Source organism: Hemibagrus wyckioides, linkage group LG05 (assembly GCF_019097595.1).
Source record: "Hemibagrus wyckioides isolate EC202008001 linkage group LG05, SWU_Hwy_1.0, whole genome shotgun sequence".
Taxonomy (NCBI): domain Eukaryota; kingdom Metazoa; phylum Chordata; class Actinopteri; order Siluriformes; family Bagridae; genus Hemibagrus; species Hemibagrus wyckioides.
Window position 1 is genome coordinate 15,008,174 of NC_080714.1, and position 24,595 is coordinate 15,032,768.

The 24,595-nt window shown below is 41.7% G+C and overlaps 1 protein-coding gene across 7 annotated transcripts in view; it reads left to right on the top strand.

Annotated features, from left to right (window-relative positions):
- The first annotated feature begins 15,378 nt into the window (after positions 1–15,378).
- Positions 15,379–24,595, top strand: part of sema6a (sema domain, transmembrane domain (TM), and cytoplasmic domain, (semaphorin) 6A) — a 76,988-nt gene continuing 67,771 nt past the window's right edge. For all 7 annotated transcript variants that reach the window (XM_058389087.1, XM_058389080.1, XM_058389082.1 and 4 more), the window contains exon 1: positions 15,379–15,599. The gene's annotated coding sequence lies outside the window, so the exon portion shown is untranslated. The remainder of the gene's footprint in view (positions 15,600–24,595) is intronic.

Consider the following 24,595-nt stretch of genomic DNA (forward strand, 5'->3'; position numbering starts at 1 on the left):
ACCTATTAATTTTCCATTCTAATGAAAAAAATAGCAACCTACGTAGATAACACCAACCTAGCTTTCTGCAACTACTCACGCAAGCACAACAAGCTAGTTCATCCTTTTCAACTAGTTCATTTTTGCGGATTATTGAACAGGTTGTTGATATAATACTCCCAGCCAATTGTTTGCTGTATTAGTTGGCTTACACAGTTATTATACAGAATAACAATGAACTACTTCAACCATACTCCCATAGAAAGTCTTGTACAGCAACTTGAATAAGAGCAAAAAAGTAGGTCAAACAACTTTTCAAGTAATTATGAGGAAAAAGGACTCATGTGGTTTTATTCCTGCAAAAACGCTGGCACTGCAGCACACCTATAATTTGTCTGCAGTGGGATGGCGGAAACAGAATCAGTTTACATTTCGTATAGGCTTAGGACTCATACAGTAGCCCTGACCTGACTAGAGAGGATTTGATCCTTTGTTATTTCTGTCAATTAATTGAATGCAGTAATATATGTCCGTAAATGTTTTCTCAGTTCATATAAATCATAGCATGCATTATTTAAGCTCAAATAGTGTCTTTGTCTTTATTCTTTAATACTGCGATAAATGTAGCCAAATTTAGCTAAACCACAGAGCAGTACATTACATTACATGATAGTTGAGGAAAGAACAGAGAGTCATAGAAGGAAGTACATGCTAAAACACTGTAAATGGTACTTTTATACAAACGATATATGATTCAATTCAATTTTATTTGTACAGCGCTTGTAATAATGGACATTGTCACAAACAATGGACATTGTCACAATGCAGCTTTACAGCTAAGTAAATTCCAGAGATAAATTCTAAATATATCAGTTTATCTCTAACGAACAAGCCAGAGGCCACGATGGCAAGGATAAACTCCCTCAGATGACATGAGGAGAGGAACCAGACTCAAAAGGGAATCTATCCTCATCTGGATGACACTAGATAGTGTGGTTATAAGTGATTTCCCTCTTATAACTGTATCATTTTAAATTATAATATGTAATGATGCGCACAATTACAAACCCTGTGAGGATTCCAACAGTGGAGGATTTCTCTAATAAAACAGATACCAATTAGAAGTCTTTTAGGAAGCTTAACTATCCAAAGAACCACTGAAGTGATAAGAAACCCTTGCACAGCACTAGGGTTAGGTAAGGACAGTTCTTAGTGTGTAACTAATAAATCAGGAAGTCATTCAATCTTTTTATTCGGTTAACTATTAAAGATAAAGCCTTGAGATATAAATATGAATGTTTAAGTCTAAGCCTGATATTATTAAACCCCTTCCCCATATGTACTCTACATTGAATTCCTATTATGTGCATGGGTCATTGCATCCAAAAAGTACATAATTAAACTAAATGCTTGAATGAAATTCAACAATTATATCATTAGGGTGAAGGGTTTAGTAGTTAGCATGTTTGCCTTGTGTGCATGGAGTTTGCATGTTGTCCCTAAGCTCTGTGGGTTTCCTCTATGTACTCAGATTTCCTCCCACAGTCCAAATACATGCACTGTAGGCCAATTGACATTCTCTAAATTGTCCATTGTGTGTTGTCTGCGACGACTGTGTATGGTATTTGCGCCCTGCTTTGGGTTGGCACCCTGTCCATGGTGTCCATTTCCTTGTGCTCTGAGACCTCTAGGATAAGCTTCAGGTTCCCTGTGGCCCTATGTAGGATAAGAGGTACAAATGATGAATGGATCATTAAATTATCACCAACTGAGAAGCATGAATTACATGTGAATTGTTAGAACAATTATACTGGACATATTTTTCATTGTCTTAAAATGTTGGGTTTTTTTTTTTCAATTTATTTTCTTATTTTTTCCTAAATAAGGTAAAAGCGAAAAGTATATGCCCATGTATTTTGTCTGGATTAACATCTATTTTTATTCAGTACTGCTTACTGAAAGTTTTTGGTTAGAACCTAGAAGAAGGATAAGCAAGTTCTCTTTTAAACTTGGTTCAGAAGAATTTAAATTATAAAATAGTTTTAACACATTTTTTTAAGTCTCTTTATGTCAAGACTGTTATCTAATAGAGTTTGTATTATTAGTACTATTTTAATATAGTAAAAAATGACTATAAGTAAATGCATCCAAAACTTCTGAATTAGCATAACACTAAATTTGCCCTGTTATTAGTTAAAACCCCAGACATTTCAACTTATTAAATATTGCATGCTGGCTGACATTATGCATGTGCTTCTTTGTGGCTTTGACATGGGGAAAGGACATATCAAGCTGAATTAAGATGTGCTGAGATAAGTGGGAAAGGCAGCTTTCTTATGAATTATGAAGGGCCTGCCATTGCCATTGCCATTAAAATGGTTATAGGGCATTTTCTCTGTGGCAGTTGGTGCCACGGTTGTTTGTTTGAAGCAGGTCATAAAGATATATATACTGTCACGAGGCCTGAACACCAGAGGAAGCCATCGCCCGAATATTAACTGTTTCTGCTCACTTCCGGTTCAGTGACCTATAAAAGCTGCACGCTATCTCAGTCTCATCGCGAAGCATTGTTTCCTTAGTGTTACCTGCCAAGCCTTGATTTATCGATTGTCTCGTTTCCTCGTGTATGACCTTGATCGTTTTCTCCTGACTTCGTTTTCTGGACTAGCGTTTTGGTTTTGACTTTCTCTTCATTGCTTTCTGGTTTTTGACCCTGTCTTTTCCGTGACCTCGACCAAGATCCTAGCCTTTGGCCCTTTACATCATCCGCGAATGGATTCTAATACTCCTACGTCTGACGGGACGTTACAGAATGCTTCACCTGAGATGAGTCCAGCGGATATGCAAGCGGCGCTATGGCGGCAGCGAGTCCTTATCCAAGCTTACCAGGCGGAGGTCGACGCGCTGAAGGCAGCTAACCAACAGCTCCAGCAGCAGCCACTGGATCAGGCAGCAGCCGCGGCGCCAGCGCATGACGCTCGCCGCAAACTTCCTCGTTTTGCTCTTCCTGAGAAGTTTGACGGATCCGCTGATCGTTGCCGAGGTTTTCTTCGTCAGTGTGATAACTATTTCGCTCACCAACCTGAGGCTTACCGCGACGAAAGAACCAGGTGCGCGTTTATATTATCCCTGCTAACCGGCAGAGCGCTAGATTGGGCAGCAGCTGTTTGGGACTCTGACCCCCAAGTTAAATCATCCGCGGATTATTTCGCTAACCTGATTAAGGAAGTGTTCGAATACCCGGCGGGCGGCAAGGATGTTTCCGTTCAGCTGCTGGAATTACGCCAGGGGAGGGACACAGCCGTGGATTACGCTATAAAATTCCGCACGTTGGCAGCGCAGTCGGGATGGAATGCTATTGCACTCATGGCGGTCTTCCGCGAGGGGCTCAACCCGGAGTTACAAGCAGAAATGGCATGGCGCGACACGAACGTCTCGTTGTCCCAATATATTTCCACTGCCATCCGTCTAGATAATCTGCGTCGCCAGCACCGACCTACAGCCACCACCTCACGCCCCCTGCCACGCTATAAAATGGAAGAGCGACAGCACACAGAGGATTATTCTGAACCCATGCAGCTGGGAAGAGCACGAGTCACAGCGGAGGAGCGTGAATGGCGTACTAAACTTAACCTCTGCTTCTACTGTGGAAAACCCGGTCATAGAGTGCTCCGATTTCCCGAAAAATCATCTACGCCACAGGTAGAAAACATAGTATGCTTATCCAAAGTTTCTCTTCCGGCATATCTTCTCCTTGCTCATTCTCAGTTTTTTGTCACAGCATTAATTGACTCGGGCTCGGCGGTCAACCTCATGGACGAGACGCTGGTGCGCGATCTTCACATCCCCACAGTCCCATGCATTCCCCCGCTCAGAGTGACTACCATCGACGATCAGCCCATCGGAGGGGGTCTCATTTCTCGGCAAACCCAACCTATTGACCTCCAACTCGGATTATTCCATCGTGAACGTTTATCATTCTTTGTCATCTCCTCCCCATCCAACCCCATAGTGCTGGGCCTTCCATGGCTACAGCTTCACGACCCAGACATTTCCTGGAAGGACGGTGACCTCCGAAGGTGGGCCCCTTCCTGCATAAAGAACTGTTTTTTGAATCACACCCCACGTCCATGCCTCGCTACTTCTATTGAAAGCCCAGCTTCGTCCAGTCCCACTTTGCTCCCTCCTGAATACTACGACCTACGTGAAGTGTTTAGTAAGGAAAGGGCAACCAGGCTCCCACCACACAGATCATGGGACTGCACCATAGAACTCCTCCCCAATGCCGTCCCACCTAAGAACCGAGTTTACCCTCTCTCCATCCCAGAAAGGAAGGCTATGGAGGGCTACATCGAAGAGGCCCTTGCAGCAGGTTATATACGGCCCTCTACATCTCCGGTAGCGGCGGGCTTCTTCTTTGTGGAAAAGAAGGATGGAAGACTCCGCCCCTGCATTGACTATCGCGGTTTGAACGCGATCACCGTGCCTTACCCTTATCCTCTCCCCTTAGTTCCAGCCACCCTTGAACAGCTACAAGGGGCCAAAGTATTCACTAAACTCGATCTACGCAGTGCCTACAACCTGATCAGGATAAGAGAAGGAGACGAATGGAAGACTGCTTTCCACACCACTAATGGACACTACGAGTACCTGGTCATGCCTTACGGACTCACTAACGCCCCGGCGGTGTTTCAATCCATGATAAATGAGATATTCAGGGACATGCTCCACAGCCACGTAATAGCCTACATTGACGACATTTTGATCTACTCATCAGACTTGAAACAACATGTTTCCCACGTTCGGGCAGTCCTCCACCGCCTGGCAACCCATAACCTCTTCGTGAAGTTGGAGAAGTGTGAGTTCCACCGTTTCTCCGTCACGTTTCTTGGTTACGTGATCACTCAAACGGGGGTGGAGATGGACCAGTCCAAAGTGTCCGCGATCTTGTCCTGGCCTGAGCCCACCAATGTTAAAGGCCTCCAGCGATTCCTGGGGTTTGCTAACTTTTATCGCCGTTTCATTCGGAACTATAGCACCATAGCCAGTCCTCTGACCTCGTTGTTAAAGGGCAAACCACAGAAACTAAAATGGACTGATCAAGCCCGAACAGCCTTCGATAAGCTTAAGCACAGCTTCTCCTCCGCCCCTATACTCCGACACCCACGGCCTGACTTACCTTTTACAGTAGAAGTGGACGCCTCGAACAGCGGGGTGGGAGCAGTACTTTCTCAACGCCAGCCAGAGTCCGGCAAACTACATCCCTGTGCCTTCTACTCTCGGAAACTAACACCGGCGGAATTGAATTACGACGTGGGCAATAAGGAACTTCTAGCTATGAAAGTTGCCCTGGAGGAATGGAGACATTGGTTGGAGGGGGCAGCTCACCCGTTCCTCATACTCACAGATCACCGTAACCTTGCGTACCTCCGAGAAGCTAAGCGCCTCAATCCACGCCAAGCCAGGTGGGCCTTATTTTTCTCACGGTTCACGGTCACCTATCGTCCCGGCACGAAGAACGGGAAAGCAGACGCCCTCTCCAGAATCCATGAGATCAGCGAGTCACCCTCTCACCCTAGTAATATCCTCCCATCATGCGTTTTAGTAGCCCCCATTTGTTGGGATTTCATAGGAGAAATTGAAAGGGCTTACACCTCCGAAGCTCCTCCCCCAAATTGTCCACCCTCCAAACGTTATGTTCCCACCACGTACTGTCTAAGACTGATCAGGTGGACACATGAATGCCCCAGCTCCGGCCACCCAGGCATCCATCATACGGCCCAATTGCTGCGTCAAACCTTTTGGTGGCCTTCTCTTCACCAGGATGTAGAAAGGTTTGTACGCTCATGCTCCATCTGCGCCCAGTCTCGAACCAAGCGCCATCTGCCTGAGGGCCTGTTGGAGCCACTACCCGTCCCACGCTGTCCCTGGTCTCACATTTCTATAGACTTTCTCACTGACCTCCCCGACTCACAGGGCTTCACGACCATCATGGTTATCATTGACCGGTTTTCCAAGGCATGCAAATTGGTTCCCATGAAGGGATTACCTACATCCATGGAGACCGCCGTAGCCATTTTTCACAACGTCTTCCGGAATTTTGGGCTCCCCGAAGACATAGTATCGGACCGGGGGCCGCAGTTTACCTCCAGGGTCTGGCAGGATACCACCCCCAATCTAATGGGCAAGCCGAACGTCTGAATCAGGAACTAGGAAGGTTCTTGAGGGCTTACTGCAGCAAGGAACAGCATCGATGGAGTGAATTCCTCCCATGGGCCGAATATGCTCAGAACTCCCTCACCCATTCCTCTACGGGGCTGACACCTTTCCAATGTGTTTTTGGCTATCAACCTCCTCTGTTCCCGTGGTCCGGGGAGCCCTCAGACGTCCCCGCGGTAGACGAATGGTCCAGGCGAAGCCAGGAGATCTGGGAACGAGCCCATGTTCGCCTTCAACGGGCTATACGTAGGCAAGCGATGCAAGCCAACCGCCGACGCCAACCCCATCCTACCTACCAAGTGGGTCAAAAGGTTTGGTTATCCACGCGCAACCTGAAACTCAAGCTGCCATGTCGTAAGCTCAGCCCCAGGTTCCTCAGTCCCTTCAAGATCATCCGCCAGGTTAATCCCGTCTCGTTTCGCCTAGAGCTGCCTGCCTCTTACCGCCTCGCCCCCACTTTTCATGTATCCCTGCTCAAGCCCTATCACGAGCCACAGACCGCGGACCCCACTGCCCGTGAGCCACCCCCTCCCCTGGACATTGATGGTTCCCTCGCCTATCGGGTTCACACCATCCTTAACTCGCGTCGTCAGGGCCGCCGTCTCCAATACTTGGTGGACTGGGAGGGATATGGCCCGGAGGAGCGCTGCTGGGTCAATGCAAACGATATCCTGGACCCCGCTCTCATAGACGAATTCCACCTGAACTTCCCCCACAGACCCGCCCCTCGCCCGAGGGGACGCCCTCGATGTCGAACACCTGGAGGTGTTCTTAGACGGGGGGGTTCTGTCACGAGGCCTGAACACCAGAGGGAGCCATCGCCCGAATATTAACTGTTTCTGCTCACTTCCGGTTCAGTGACCTATAAAAGCTGCACGCTATCTCAGTCTCATCGCGAAGCATTGTTTCCTTAGTGTTACCTGCCAAGCCGTGATTTATCGATTGTCTCGTTTCCTCGTGTATGACCTTGATCGTTTTCTCCTGACTTCGTTTTCTGGACTAGCGTTTTGGTTTTGACTTTCTCTTCATTGCTTTCTGGTTTTTGACCCTGTCTTTTCCGTGACCTCGACCAAGATCCTAGCCTTTGGCCCTTTACATCATCCGCAAATGGATTCTAATACTCCTACGTCTGACGGGACGTTACATATACATTATATGTGTGGCATGAGTGGCTATTCAATCCTGCTGAATCACTTCCAATATTGAAAACATGATTCTAAAAACATTCATTTAACTATTCAAAAGTAAAACTCAATAACAAGGTTCCACTGGCTGGCTGGCTACATTTTGTTGTTAAGTAAGCAATGATAATCATACTAATGGCACTAAGGTCATTCTAATGAAGACTTTCTAATTATTTATTTTAAATTGGTTGATTTTTTTTATTTGGAATTTAATTTCAATTTAATTTATTGTAATCATTCGAGTAAAAGCAGTTGTTTGTCAGACAATACACTGAAAATAGAATGGAGCATTTTAGAAGAAAGGTAATTGAAAAAGACAAGATGTGATGTTAAAGATTAAAGATGTGATGTGGAATATTCCAAATATTTCATGTGTTTTAGATACCCAGGTTGAGTGAATGATGTGGGATATATACAGTTAAAATATACAATTTCAGAAGTGACACACCCCATCAATCACAGTGACTATAGCTAATCATGGGCATCTGTGAGCTCATGCATGTGTAAGGGGCAGATTTTTCTCTGGGTGTGTTACGCCACCCCTTAATTAATAAAGATATAGTTGGCTGGCTTCATGTGTATTTGATGAAGCACATCATAGCCTTCACACTCTCCAGTTGGTAGCTATCATATAAGAGGGGAGACCTAAAATTAGAGCAGGATACTGCCAATAATAATTTAGGGAGAAAAAAAAAACCCCACTTTTTTATCCATAATTGATGAGCAAGAGAAAGATTCAGACATTCATGCTAACATAATACTAAGAGAATAAGCACAATTAATACAATTTTAAATATATTTAAATGACTAGATTTTAAGGTGGGAGGATGATGTCTTAGTGGTTCGCACATTTTCCTTACATCTCCAGGGTTGTTGGTACAGTTCCTGCCTCTGCCCTGTGTTCATGGAGTTGGAGCATGGAGCATGTTCTCCCTGCATTGGAGGTTTTTCCAGGTACTCCAGTTTTCCCAGTCCACAGACAGGCTGATTGGCATCTCTAAACTCCATATTGTGTGAATGGCTGCGTGATTGTGTCCTGCAGTGAGTTGGCACACTATCCATGGTGTCCCTCCCATCTTGTGCCCTGAGTTCCCTGGGATAGGCTCCAGGTTTCCTGTGAACCTGTGTAAGATAAGTGATAAACAAAATGGATGAATGGATATTTCAAAGTAGGGCTAGGGTTCTAGTGGGCTGGGGCAGGCAAAAAATCTGGTTTTCTGATCACAGTCAATTATTATTCATGTTAATTTGTATGTGTGTGTTAATAATGTATGTAAAATATTTACTTACGTTTAAAATGATTTCTACCATTACTTTAAATGTCTATTCATAAATGCAGTATTAATTAGATGCAAATTTGTGGACTCACCCTTATACTATGCTATTAAAGCGTGGGTCTAAAGAACCACACAAGGGGGCAGTATTGAAACGTTTAAGAAATGTGCAGCCAGCCCTCCAGTGTTACAGTTTGACAAATGACATGCTGCCACAGGCTTAGAATAACATACTCCCTTTATAGATGAAGGAGTTGTAGGAAAAACTGATCGTGTCAGAGGACTCCTCGAAGTAAGACAGTTTACATCTTGAACTTACATCTTCTGGTTCTGGAAAAGCATTTAGACATACAATATCTAAATCCACAACTGGTAACTGTGTGGAAGCCAGAAACTATTTTTCATGCAATTATACTTGAGATTTGTATTCATTTGCCTGTGAGACATGAGCTCTCCTTGAAGTGTGTTTCTGATGTTATTGTATCCTGCCCCAATGACTTATTACGTTAATGTCTCTGGCAAGCCATAATTACAGGAACGGAGGGTGCCAGAACTCTATTGTAGCTCTGGTGAGGCCATCCCTCTGATGTTTGGTGGGGGGAAAATTCCACTTTGCCATAGCCATACAATCTTTGCAGCAGACGTATACTGCACCAAACCACAATGACACATAATGGCACACAAATCATATGCAGCTGAAGCAACACTAGTGTTACTTAGCACACGGTATTGTTTATCCGAGCTCTTGTATTAACAGGCAATCTACATTTTTTGCCCTCCAGCTCCTTTTTTATTCACTGAAAGAGTTATTTTAACTATTGGATAACATTGGCTGTTTGCCAACACCTACAATGTGTGATGCAATTTCTTTTGTTTTAGCTAGTAGATTTTTAGGGCTGTTTTTTTTTTCTATAGAAACCCACACAGACTGATGGTGTACAGCTCAAGGCTTTGACTTTAAGATGGTTTAATTAAGATTATTTTCAGTGCGGGAATAGTTGTCTAGTCAGAAATAGGTCACTGCAGTATGAAACATGTAGTTTACAATTATACACTGCATCCACACCCACCTATACACAGGAGTACCGTCTAGTACAGGCAACTGCAACCTAACAAGACTGCATTTTTTGTACAATTTTGGTGGTCGTCTTTTTATATTTCGCCATACAACTGAGTAATATGACGTGATGTACTTGCTGTTTGAACAGTTAAGCAATGAAAGACAATTGACTGGGAAACGAAAGAGAGTTCCTAGTCGTACCTTGTATCAACAGTGCTGTGACTGCGAGAGCCCAAAAATCTGCATACGCACTCAGCATGTCGCATCCTGGGGCTGTGGGAACAATACAGCCGCAAAGGAAAGGGAGTGGCAGTACCAGGATATCCCATCCCATTCACTGCACCCTCTTCCTGAAGAGTTTTCCAGCAGCATCCAAGGAGAGGGTGAGGAGGTCAGGCTACCACATCAGTCCAAACTCTTCTATCACCTGTGGAAGAGCAGTTTATATGTGACAGTTTATGCCTTGCCACCAACCACAATGCAGTGCAACATTATGTTTTCCGATAATAAATCTAATCACAGAGTAGACAAAACAAAGAAAAAACAATGAAAGCTATTTATATACAGCATATAAATATACAGTGCTATGGAAAGTGACACCTCAGGAGTTGTTCAGAGAGTGAAATTGAAGGGGTTCTGCTTAGCACTCTCTCTAAAAGGTAAACCTTCATTTGTAGGGTTCTAAAGGGTTCGAAAAGATGTTCAATTTTCAAGAGACAATACCTCAACCAGCCTCCCATCCTCTCTTTAAGGGTGCATCTCATTCAGCTCCCTAGCTCCCTGGGGATTCAGTATATCAGGTACATGAGTTGGGGCACTGGCAAGGACCCTGGCTCACTACACATAGAAACCCTGATACTCAATTTCTGGCAACATGATTGCTTGCTCGCATTGTTAAACCTCTCAACTGGCTTTTATCAACATCAGGCAGGGCTGATGTCTTTCTGCCATCCCATATATTTTTATGGTATTTAAAATAATTATGAAAAATACTTTGTTCTGTTACATTTTCACTAAAGATTTAAAGTAATGCACTACAAAATGTGCTAACTAAACACTAAAAAATAAATCAAACAAAACATACATAGTACATTGAATAAAGTTAAAAATTGCTAACAGCTTTTTTTTTTCAACCTGAGAGGCTTCATTTCAACTTAGGAAAAATTGTTTTTTGTGATGCATTGCAGGATTATTTAGGATGCAAACATTCCAGTGCACTGGAAAGATTGAGACAGCCCTTAAAATATATGACTGTCTGATCAGTACCCTAACTACTGAACTAACTTGTGATTGTTTTTTTATTTTCTGGTGAATCTTTTTTTCTCTAAATTAGTTTTTAATCTGTCCTTTGTATTGACTGTATCCCATGACAGGTCAGCTATAATAAGAATAGGTTAATATTGTTTGACAGTTTTAGGCTAACAATTTGCATCTGCAGTCATCTATGTAACTATTTACTGTATATGGGAGTGACAACTCAGCATGTAAGGTTTTGTTTTAGAGACTGCAAGGGCAAGAGATCAAATCACAGGACCACAGAAAGGAAGCAGAGCAATTTCTTAAACATTCAGTGCCTTTCCTGTAAAACTTGGACTGGAGTCATGAAGAAGCCCGATTTTGCTTTAAATATAAATATCGATACAGATCTGGACAAGGGTACATTTTAAACAATAATGAATTTCTAGACATTAGTTTTGCTGTACGAACTGGTGATGCACAGGATTCTCTAAATGTATTCTCCAGTTTATATACCACAGACCTGCTTAAATCATTTTTTTTAAAAAGCCTTAAAGAGTAGTAAATAATCACAGAAAAGACAGATTTTTACTTTGAATGGTCATAATAAATGTTAGGTATTATTCTAATTTAGCAGAGCACAGATTTATAGCTAAGTGCTCATAGTTAAACTCTTAATCAAGCTTCAAGTTGGTTATATTATGTTCATCAAATAATGGTGACATATTGATTTCCTGACTCATAAATGAACTAGCTGTAGTATTAACTGCTCTCTATATGATTTACAGCATGCCAGCCTCTTTCTAGAGTGTCCTAAATTGCTTTTATCTGACATATAGGCCAAAACGTGATTGAGTAGCCTGTAATGATAAGAAGAAATAGTTTCTGACCAGAGGAGTAAGAGGGATTTACCAAGACAATAAATTTGCTTATTACGACTACCTAGGAAGAGGAAGGACACATGTTCAGTCCTGTACCTTTGCCAGTCATCTAGCTGAACAAATCATTTTTAAGCACTCTGAAAGGATTTCCTTGGGAAGTTTGTGCTATGATTCTGACCTCCAGAGTGCTGTAAGGGCATGAATTTCCCATACAATGAAACATGTGCCGTTTTAATTAATCAGTATGTTTGTATAGTGTATTTGGCTGTTGCCATGTGGTTTTGGATACAAACATTCTTGGCCAATTTTTGAGCATCTAGATGGCTTCATAGATGAGCATTTTCTCAGAATCAGAGTTTTTACTTTTTACTAATGTAAATCATGTTATCATAGTAGAGTTGTTTCAAGGCTGAGACATGTGATACATTTGGAATCAGTGAGGAGAAAATGATAGTTTATATTCACTGTGTGTGTGTGTCTGTGTGTGCACGGCAATAGCCCCACACCCAGTGTACCTGGTATAGGCTCCAGATTCATTGCAGCACTGAGCAAGAAAAGTGGTTAGTGAAGAGGAATGAATGAATATTCATAATTATCTTGGTGAAAAAGATTTTAATCAGTTACCTGGTTGTCTATATCCCTAGTCTTCTGTCACAGCTTATACAGTTATAGGTTGTGTTAAAGTAACATCTCACTGTTTCCTTTCCTGAAATCCACCGTGCACTGATTTAAAATCATCAAGCAGTCAACAAGCCGTCTCAGACAGAGAAGCCCAGTGGGAGAGGATGAATGACTCAACCCTGCTGCTGGAAGCATGAAAAATGGAAGCTTTGAATAGGTAAATAATGCTTCACATGCACATAGGCTACTCTTGCACTTTTAGAAGGAGTAACTAAAATGAACAAGCTAAAAAATTCATGAATTCCCATCATATGTGTTTGCAGGCAAAATGATTTATTCAACAGACGCTGTGTATGGCTGCTGTTAAAATCCACAAGTTTACCTGCACCTAACCAATTAACCATCTCATGTAAGGGAAACAGAAAACTCTAATACATCTCACACTGCAATTGTGCCTTGTTACACATCAGATATTTTGTGCCATATTTAGACTGATTTTTAATCAATCCCTAAAGCTGTTTCCGGTGACATGCTCTCTAGCTGTCACTGTCTATAAGCGTCTATCAGGCAAAAGTCTCTGACTTATTCATTGCTTCCTGCAATTCAGTCCTGAGTCTTGAGTTCACAATGAAGATCTTCAAACTAAACCAGGCCGATCTACAATTTTTCATCATTATAGGGGAATAACATTTTGTACATGCAGTCGTATGTATGAACTTTATAACTGCACTAATAAGGGCAATAACAGAATATAACTGCATCTTATAACTGCAGTAATAAAGGCAATAACTGAAAATTATTAACTACAATTACCAGAGAGTTAAATAAGTCAAAATGATAGTGTGTACCCTTAATAAACATATTAGTTGTAGTTGTAGTGCACACAAAACTTGGGCACATCTAAGTTTTTAGAATATATCTGGAATGTTGCTGAAAATTATCAGGCATTTTTATGTTTCACATTTATTATTCTCAAAGCTGGACAGGGGAAGATCAATGTGAGGGGAAATGCCCTAAACTTATAAACAGCAGAAAATCACAACATAAAGTATACCAAACAGGACAGTCTGGCATTATTAGTAGAAATCATGAAATAAGTGGGGTAAATAGTGGCCTACAGCTTGTGCCTTTCACATCTCACTAAGTAATGGAAGCGGTATGCCAATCAAACCATATGTATAATATTGCTGGCTACTTGAAATCAATATAGCACCTTTAGGCACTAATAACAACTTAGTGTAGAACTCTTTGTAACACTATCATCCAATATATTTGATCAAATAGGTCTATTTTGCCAGTGGATCCCTAGGGGCCCCAACCTGTCCAGAGCCATGACAACTCACCCAGCTGCTCCCTGTGATGTTGGGGCTTTTTTTAACACTAATTTTGTCATTTCCCAGTTCCCACCCACTACCTAATATTCATGGGTCATGTGACAGCTACCAACCAGGGTGGGTGAAGGCTAGCGTGTCAGCATGTGGTCCCTCTAAAACATGCAAAGCCAATCGCTGCATCTTTTGCATCCCATTCTACGTCGCAGGACAGCAGAACACAATTGGAGAAATTCATGAGCTCATAAACACACCAGATTGGCTACTCTGTTGTTCTGATTGACAGGGGTGAAGGTCATGCCATTCCTCCCATTCAGAGATCATGGCCAAGTCTTATCCTACGTTCACACACACACAGCGACTCAGAGTGACAAAGCGACCATAGACGATTCATTTTCAGTGAGAGCTGGAGACTTCTGGTGACATAAGCAACATCGACTACTGATGACTAGAAGTGGGCGTGTCCTTTGATGCGACAATGTTCAATGGGAAAAGAGCACACAATATTTCTCCTTTATCTAATTTGATACGATGCTATTTCAGCCTTCCACTCTTAAACGTTATTACTATGGCAACCAGCAGGGACGCCTACTGCTGATTTGTGTGAACGTAGCTATGGCTGCAGCATCCTGAAAATCTCCCAAATGCTCTTTCATTGCACCACTCAGAGCCATGCGGCTGCTTCTATGGTTGTTTTTATAACAATACATTTTGTCTCAGAGCAGCTTTAAAGACATAAGTGTCTTAACTGTTGAAGGTATATTCGTAGCTCTCTGCACAGCTGAAAGTCTATGGCTTTGTGGCTAGGCCACACTGATGACCTCTTAAATGAGTTCTTTTCTGTAGGGTTAAAAGAGAATGAGTCCCACATATGGTTAAGGGACCCTTTAATCACCACGGTGGGACTATTGCAGATGAATTAGCCAAGCCCTGAAAGAACGAGAAGTAAATGGTAATAAGCATGCAATTTGCTCTGTAGTAAATGTAATAACATATAATAACAGTGTAACCCATGATAAGTTCCAGGTGGGAACTACAGCTACTGTTTAATCTGATGGATGGTTAGCAGGAAAGCTTTTCCCACAAACTATGCAGCATGTGAGAAGAAGTAAGTGAATTCCTTGAAAGCCGTTGGTTTGTGTGAAGATGAGTGTGAATGGCGATTAGAAAACAAGTGTCGGGAGATGACGAGACCACCGGAGTGGGTGTTTTTCTTTCTCATTTTTTTAAGAGACAAAGACAGAGAGGCCTAGGTTTTCGTCTCCAATCACAGCGTCTCCGTCTCGTTGGGGTCATCTGGACAGCCTTTTTCATTCAGGACACCGCCTCTATTGTCGCGCGCGCTCACCCATCTTTGTACCCCATAAATAAAGACAACGCACACTTTAGATACCTGTTACAAGTGACAAGTGACGGCTAATTTTTTTAAAGCTACACTTCGAACGAGTAGCTCTATCAGCGAGAACGAGAACGCTTTATCAGCCGCACTAAATAAAACAAAAGCTCCCGTTCCATGTAGCGGGCTCCAGTCAGCAGCTTAGCGCCTCCCTATGTGTGGAGCGAGTGACAGCTGCGTGTGTGTGTGTGTGTGTGTGTGTGTGTGCGTGCGTGCGCGCGCTGGTGAAGGAGGCTTCATCTCCCAAATAGGATGAGCAGCCGATTTGCTGGTGGCACCGCGGATGGTCCGGACCGATTCGCTGTTAGTTTTTGGAGCTTTTCTTTGTTCAGTTTCAGTTGGTCTTCGCGGACTGTTTCCACACTAGACGGATTTCCAATGGATATTCCCGTGTGAAGAAGGAGCGCGCGTGGACACGGTACGGTTAACCTTATTAAAGCGATTGGCTGAGGGGGGGAATAAAAGTAGCTCACGTTATCCGTTTTAAACCCGGTGCTTTGTGAATTTTGATTTATGAATCCGATCGGAATCATCAGTGGCATGATGAGATCTACCAAACGGCTCATTCAATGAAAACTTGCTCTGGTATTAAGTTGGCTTTGTGTGGCAGATTAGACACAAGTGCGCTTCTATTGCGAGCTATAGCCTCAGCTGACGTCACTCCAGTAAAACTTCTATGTTGATTTTTATTTTTTCGTAATAAGTAAAAATGAAGCTCTAATAGTCATTGAGTAATGTGTTTCCTCTCATTTAACACCTCGAGTTAGTATGTGTGTAGGGGGTGTTATAACGCTGAAAACACAACACTCTCTGATTCGGACGTCAGTGCACATATGGACATATTTCACTTACAGCCCAGATCTCACAGAATAAACCTGTAGAGATTTTATTCCCATGCTCTGATTGCTCCCCTACATTTATAATAGCTAAACAGCATGGAAGCTGAATGGTTTTACTTGTAACGAAAAGGATGTGATGACTATCCACGAGAGCTCAAGTTGTTATTAAAGTAACATGGCGTTGTCTTTGTTTCTCAAATAAATGGCACTTGTTTATATTCCGCCGACGGCAAAGAGTTTTATTTATCAATAAGAGAAAAGATTAATGCGCAGACATGAAACCAGTCTCATAATCTGTTTAGTGTTTTACATCCGTTAATCAGTGTTCATTATAGCAGCCTGGGGAAAATGCTCTTTTTTTTATTCTATACGAACAGGCTCCAGCCCTTCTGCCTATATTTAGCTACACTACTGTAAAGAGGCTCTTGAATAGTGACAGTTTTGTGGAGATGAATGTTGCTTCCCAATTTTATTTTTTTTAAACAGAATAAAGACAAAACAAAAGGTTTGGACACAAACCACACCTGTGCTGAATGACAGGTAGTAGGTACACAACTCATATTGTTCACACGAATAAACACTATGAGTTAATTAAGAGTTAACTATGCTTTGTTGAATCATTCGACAGCAGACCTCTGACCAAACTGGTCTCATGAGAAATTAGTACGAATTTTTGAGCAAATGAAGGCAATGCGATTGGATTTTGCTCAAGTGGTAAGTGAAGGTATGAGCGCTGACCCCGCCTCGAACCTCAAGCTTTTGTATCTTTATATGTGACTTGATAGTTCCCAATTTGTGAGTGTGAGACCGTTTTGGTTTCATCTAGCTGTGTGAGCGTCTGTGCTAAAAAGGCACAAGAATGCGGCTAGGTGGCCTGGAAGAAATTTGGAAACCCATCACTCTAGATCCCTTGCTCTTGACCCTTAAGGTCAAGTAGGGTGTGACTGTGTCAGCTGTGTCTGCACACGCTTGTCACTGCATCCAACAATACAGAGCATCTGTTTCTAGACAGTGAACAGAATGACAAAGCCGATCCAAACCGCTCAATCTCTCATGATTCACCATGTCTCAGTGCTCTCTTATGACATTAATGGTAATTGTTAAGACCACTGTCTGCTGTTTCTCTGATGAAAAACTGTCCCTTGGACCATACCAATTTTTGAGTACTTAATATTCATGTGACTTCAAGGAGATTTCATTATTTTTTATGGTTGGTTTGAATTTCTGACTGATTTGTTTTTTCCTGGGGCTGTTACATGTGTTTAATAATCACAGTGTGCTGTTGGTACTGTACGTCTCCTGTGTCTGTTCGATCATAAATAAGAGAAGCTCATACAGAAGCTTGGCTGAAATTAGCCTACATGCACACATCATCAGTGTGGATGGATGAAGTTTATTGTGATATATATTGCTTTCTATCTATTTATAAAGACACTGTTGAATGTTTTTTTTTTAATAACTACACCAAAGGGCTGTATTGAGAGTCTTTAATTGCAGATATTAGAATGAGTGGTTCATGTTTCATGCCTGTGTTTAGTGCTTGCTGCTGAGCGTGTATTTCATTGCAGCACAGCACTTCACAATCTGTGCTATTGATTTGTTTGGGGGCCTGGAATATTTTTTTTTTTTGGGGGGGGAAAGCAGGTTCTTGGTCATAACCTGCAGTGATGATGCATCCCACCTATCAGCTTGCCAGATGGCTTTCAGCATTGCCACCTACCAACACGGTTCTACTGCAAGTATGAAAAGGGCGTACTGTGTGAACTCAGAATCTTATGATGCTCTGAGAGCATGCGGTACATGTGATCAGGCAGTGCGTTTCAAAGAGCTTGAAAAAGGATGTGTTGTAAGGGACAGAAATCAGCAAACGAGTGGAAATTATATTTGAAGTGATTTTTTTGTAGTGATCTCATAAAAAGTGAAATAGAAAAAAATTGATAGAAAAAATCTAGACAATTTTATAACATCCCATAAAGTATAAGAATAATGCACTCATGAATTCATGCATGTTTCATTTTTCTTATATTTATCATTTGTGCGTCTAAATATCTGCAATCTGCTTTTCCATTTGATCCAGTACTCCAGCAAATTTCGCAAGGTGGAAAAAGAAATTGTATTTTTACAAGCCACGACTCACTGGGAGGCATTTGGTCTTCACACCCCAACAATGGCAGTGAAGGCTCCATTGTGTGTGACTGATGTGGATTTGTCACACCGGTGGGCTTGAATCGCTTGTAGTGTGCTGTGTTTAGATTTTCATTGTCAAGAACAGGTAGATTTGCTCAGCTTGAATAATTGATGTGGGTTTATGATTTCAGCTCAATCATAATACACCCTCAATGTGTGGCATGCATGATGGACTTCATGTGATTTCCATGATCATGTATTATTAATGAGCACACATAGGGGAGGTGATAGTAGGGCTGAGTTGCCTTATAATTGGGGCAGTTTCAGATTTTTGTTATATTCTGCCTAAGCAAGTTGCTGATGTTTTTGCGTTTAAATGATGTTCGGATACTCTGATGTTTTTTTCGTGGTAGTATATTTTTCAATGTGTGTTTACAGTGATAATGTTGATATGACCAGAAATAATGATTGTGTTTCTCCTTATTCTCTTTACATACTCTTGAAATAACTTAGAAATATAGTTATAGCATGATTATGTCATACCAACCCACTCACTATCGTTCTGCCTGTGGATTCTTCTGGACCTGGTGATTCTCCTGCTCATTAATGTTAATATTGTAAAAATAATGGAGCTAAAAGTCACGTCCAAAGAAATTCACGAAATTTCATTTATTTCTTATTAATGATTTTATTTTGGGCGTCCAGGTCATTGTCCTTAGTGTTTTAATCATGGATTTTCTTTATGCCATTGGTTCTGCAGTGGAGTCATACGGCTATCTGACATTTATTCATTTATTGCCCTTTTTATTGGTGTGTGTGCTTCTGAATGATTTTTTTCCCTCTATAAACCTGAAAGTATCTTTTCCTCCTTCAACACCTACATGTTTGCTATCATATAAACATGATGTAAAGGACTGATTTATTACGCTTCAATTTACTTGTCTTCTTGGCGAGATGTCAATTGGTAAGAAAATATCCTTGTATTAAATCACACTGAGGTAAAACACAGCCATGGATAACTGATAGCATCAGGCTTTGTTTTTATTTTCTTGTTTGTACTGATGCTTTGCCAGGATTGATTAGATGCTGTTGCTTATGCAAGAGTGTGTGGCATATTCTGAGATTTTCACTGGTGATCCGTGGTTGCACGTTCCACCAGGTTTTCACATGCCGTGGTGGTGTGTGACGCCGAGGACAGCATGTACATCTGTCCCATCCCCAGACCCAGTGTGACTGGCACGGCTTTGCTCATCTATTAATCATGGAGAGCGCCTTCTTATTCTGTTGCCATAGTTTCAGGGCCTGAGACGGCGCCGGGGCTGGAGGGGAGATGGCAGGGGCCAGCAATTCCAAACAGCCTCTCAAGGAGAGAGTATGCTTAAAGGGGCCACTATGGCCTGCACTGGCATTGAGCAAAGACTTATTGTGCATGCATGCCACAGATGGGCTGAATGAAATATTGGGGATGCAACAGTGACACAGAGAGGGTGCTGATTTTTTTAATCATGCTAAGCCCCCTTGGATGGAAGTGACCCATTCATAGTGTTGATATGTGCAAATGAAACTGCTCTGCAGAAATCAGATAGGAGACTGATGATACTATTGTTTGAGATGATAGTTGTATATTGAAAAGCTCCATCTCGGAGTCTGACACAAATGCACAGCAATCGGTGGTTAGATCGGCTCATTCTTTGGGACATTTTAGTAAAGTAGGTTATTCTATAGCGAAGGGAAAATGAAAATACTTCCATGGAGCTGATGGGCTTTTCTTTTTTCTTTTATGACAGGTTGATGAGGCTTATATAGCTTTTTCTGAATACACAGTGTGCATAACTTTTCAGAGAGGTGTTGAACTGAGCCTGCTGATTAGACACGATAGGCTGAAGTGTAAATAGTAAATAATTAAAGCTTTACAGTGCAACATCTGGTGCTAAGCATGCATCATTTTTTTCAGTGGATAAGGTTGTCATAGTCATTGTTTATACTGTGTGAGGCTCTTGTTTCAGCCAAATACCTGTTATACACTATGTCAGTTCATGAGTCTCAAATTCTGGAGCAAATTGAATTGCTAATTATGGCATAAAAGCATCAGTTTTAATCCAGGGGTGTCCTTGCCTTGTTCTAATGGTCATGCCACCGCTGTAACTCCTCATCATGTTGCTTTTCTAGCGAGTATTTTAGGACACAGAACAAGCAGAGACATAAGCACTGTAATCATGAGTGTTTCTCCTGTGCCTTTCATGTGGCTTTGGTTCTGAATAAAGAACCTTGTCATTGTCAGGACTGTTGGGCTGCAGTCCAAGCCAGCATGATTTCCACTCTGCTTCTCATATCTATGACCTTTCTTGGATGGGCCACCCATAGCAGTTACAAAATAAGGGCTGTGGTGGGGTTTTTTTTCCTGGTGGTTTTGAAGTTGTACAGTTGCGTTACATCATCCTCTGCCTTCAGCAGGTGGAGTTGGAAAGAACGATGTGGCTCCTAGAGGATTGTCAGGTTTTTTAAGGTATTGCATCACATTAAAGGACATCTGTTGTAACTGTTCAAGCAGACGTGGTCACCACATTTAATATCTATCTTTGCATATTATTCCTCTCACCTTTCAGCAAACGTACACTAGGAAACACCACTAAGATGCTTATTTGAAATGAATTGCTTTTTGTCAGAGGGGTTACTGTACATAAATTACTTACAGCACTTAAATAACCTTCAGAATTAGTAGCTATTCATTTTGGGCATTCGCTTTAAAGTTCGACTCTTAAGGTATTCCAGATTCTGGGGCTGAGCGCATGTTAAAATCAGCCCTGGGGAGGTTTTAACTTTCTGAGCCTAGTCAAAGAAAGTTTAACAATGAAGGTCCTTTGTATACATTTATTACATATCTAATGAACAAATTGCAGCCATGTGGCGTCGTGTGCCTGGTAACATAAGCGAGACCACAAGGCCTCCAGTGTTCAGCCCCTGCTTGTCCATCAGCCCGGCGTTGAGAAACGAGGCAGGCACACTTATCATCACTCTCAGAGGACCTGCTCAACAGCCCCAACATTGTTTCCTTCCTCTGCCGCTACAGGAACCGCACGTGAAAAATCAGGAGGAGATCTAAAACAAGTCGAGCTTTGTTGAACAATTTCATGTTTATTTTTCTTTTACTTTTATTTAATAATCTTGGGGGTCTGCCTTGCATAAAGAGAACATTGTATAAACACTATTTATGATGAATGACAGCCAGAGCAAATATACATTGTTTTTCTTTCAAACATACCAAAGGGATAGATTGTTTGAGGTCTAATTGGATTTGCTGGGCACCGTGTATGGAAATAATTTGTCACCACTACTGAATTAAACATCGAGCTGTGTTATTTGGATAGCTGGTGCCTTGTTTGTTTTGTGTAAATTAATATGATATTTGGAGGATTCTGCTTTCCTCATACCACTCATAACACTCAGACAGTTTGGCCAATTCCGAACACTCGTCTCCTTTTCAGTGGCATCGCTGATAGGAGAAGCAAGAAACAAGTCCTTCGTCTTAAGTTTCTCTAGGCTTGTTTCAACTGCAGGATAGCATATATCAGCTAATGCAAGGTAACTGGATAGAGAGGAATGAAATGCTATCCAGATGCATTGCTCCTGTGTAACAACTGACCTATATAAGAGAGCGTGAGAGATCCAGGTGTATTATTGCCAGAGCATTTCCTCCTCGTCTCACTTTGATCTTGTCCCTTGGGGCCGAATGGATTTTTATCCCTCCCCCAGTTTGGAGGTGCACTTGTCCAGGGCATGTTTCATGTTCAAATGAGCGAGAGCGTATCTAAAACAAACATCGTATCCTGCGCCCAAGCCAGTACGATGGCTCATTTGGGCTGAATGCTGGTGCCATGAGGCAGCCTCCTCTCTTTGACGTCATCTACGATCTACGCCAAGTTAGTTGCAAATGTAGTTTTGGTGTGAAACATCGATTTCTGAGAAGGCTTTACAGTGTTGCTGTATTATAGTAAACTTCTTTGATTGGCACAACAGCTACTTTAACTTGTCAGCTTGCCACATGTCAGATTTTCATTACAATGCTTGTTTTGACCATCAGACAAATTTGTCAGTAACACAGGCATAAATACAAGCTCTATTATGTGCCTTCATTCAAATCAGGAGGAAGATGCACAGCACCCCATTAGAGTGAATTGATGTCACACCAGGAGAGATTTTATTGCTAGTTTGACAGTGCAGTCTGAGTGAAATTAGGCATGAAGCTTCTCTACTTTATTACTCATGTCTGATCTGTCAGGCTTCACTGACGGTTGTAGCCATCTTTACCTAAATAACGGCTGTGGCTATTCAGTAATGGGTTGCATTTTCTCCACAGTTTGTAATATGCCATCCTATTAGTAGGCTGTTGCCCTGTGCAGCTTCTCTGTTCTTCTGCCTTCTGGCTGCGTGGACTGAAGCTGAAGGAGACTCTGTGGCTTGGCAGTATTGATCTTCTTCAGCTGACTATGACGGGTTTTTTATAGCCATGGGTGATGGTTATTTATTCACACAGATGCATTGTATTACATTTTGGAGGTTATTGAGTGTGAACTGAGTTTCAGATCAATGAAACCATTAATACTTTGTTTGTCCTGTTTTGCTTCCATTTAAAAGCTCATTTCTCACTTGGTATTCAATGAAATAGCCAGAAAGGTTATTTTGGAAAATGGCCACCATAAGCAAGCAGAGTGCATTATTCTAATCCTTTAAAACACAGGTCATCAACTGGCAGACCAAAGTTCAGATACTGACCCCGTATCCAAGTATTTCAGCAGACAGAACTGAATACATGAAAAAATACTGAAGCAGACTCAACAAAAATATCAAAAAAGTTCAGCGATTGACTCTTTCAAGCCAAGAACTATAGTGGCTTCAGTAACAGATCCTCAGTTGCAGCAAATCACATGCTTTTATATAAATTATTTGACTTCAGAAAGCTTATCGGACAAGAGACTAAGCTCAGGAATGGGAGTTTTCACAGATATTCTTATATTTTTTATTTTGTTTACTCTCTCTTTTCTTATTATGGCCTGGTTAAAGCAGACAACAAAAACAGAATGTTCACAGAAGTATGGGCATCAAATTCAAAGCACATGTCTGTTGAGATCGTGCTACTGCTCAAAAGTGCAAAGTGTGAAGCGTCACTATGAAACAAAACAAAACCACTTCAAACTGTCTTAATTATAGTCATAAATAAATCACAGTAAAGTGTTAGAAGTTAACTGTTGTTGCCGTTCAGTCATGTTCGTTATTTAAGGAATTTGACAATAAAATTGACCTTTAAAATTTTTTATTTAAATACTGCTTTAGAGTTTGGTCTTTTTTCTTTACATAGCGATGCCACAATGCTTTCAAGATGTCAGTGTTAGAAACATAAGGCACACACAATAGCTGGACAGCTGCTTGACTTTACTTGCATGCCATGCTGGGTGGGATGTGGCATCAGTTGCAAGTCTGGCATCTTAATGCTGCTTTAACAGATCATATGACGCTTGAGCATGTGTGAAAGGTCCAGTGTCCCCTTCGACCAGTGGGTGTCTGATTCAGGGACCTTGGCCTGATCAGATTTCTTGGGTTTTTCTGTTCAGGTGTTGTGGTAGGGACCTAATGAGCACCTTCAGAGGTATACTGAAAGTCTGAAATACCAAAGACTGTAAGCATTTTTCATATATTTCAACCACATAATTGATTATTTGTATTGCCATTGAAATGTTATACTTTTTACATTATGCTATGTATCATACTATCCTATGAATTCTTCATACTGATTCATTTGTATGTGCTTTCCAAATGTCACACTGAAGTGAAATCATTATTCTGTTTATTTAGGAGTTTTTGGTTTTAGATAAGCCACTGTGAATAACATGAGCAAGATGAGTCAGAGGAAACAGCTCTAAACCCTTCTTAGCCCTGAGTAAGAAGGACTTTCAATAGATTTGCCTCAAAAGAACAAACTTCTGAATGCATTAGCTCAAGCGAGCACTCATGAAGCATCCTCTATCCTTTTAACAGAGATTGCACTGCTGTATATTTTTTTCTATACAAAATTTTAAAGGAAGGCAACTAAATACAAGCCATCACACAATCCCAAACTCCCGTATTAATAAAGCTGAGAACGAAGCAGTATTTTAAGTCAGGAAAGAAGGATTTTTACTCTGCCAGTGGGACCAAGTCACAGTTGCCTTGGCATAAAAGGAGTGACAGAGTCCTCTGACACTGTGATTCTGAGGCCCAGAGCTCTCCTCACTGGCTATGAGCAAAGAGTTTACTGTACTTTTCAGACTAATGTGGGCTGAATGAAGGCCGCCAGAGACTAGGGGAGGCCTGTCTAGTTTGTAAAACATTCAGTGGTTTTCATATGGTAATTGTTCCTGAACTCTGTTTCTTCTAGCTGATTTAATGAAAGTAGTCATTCAATGTGTGGTCC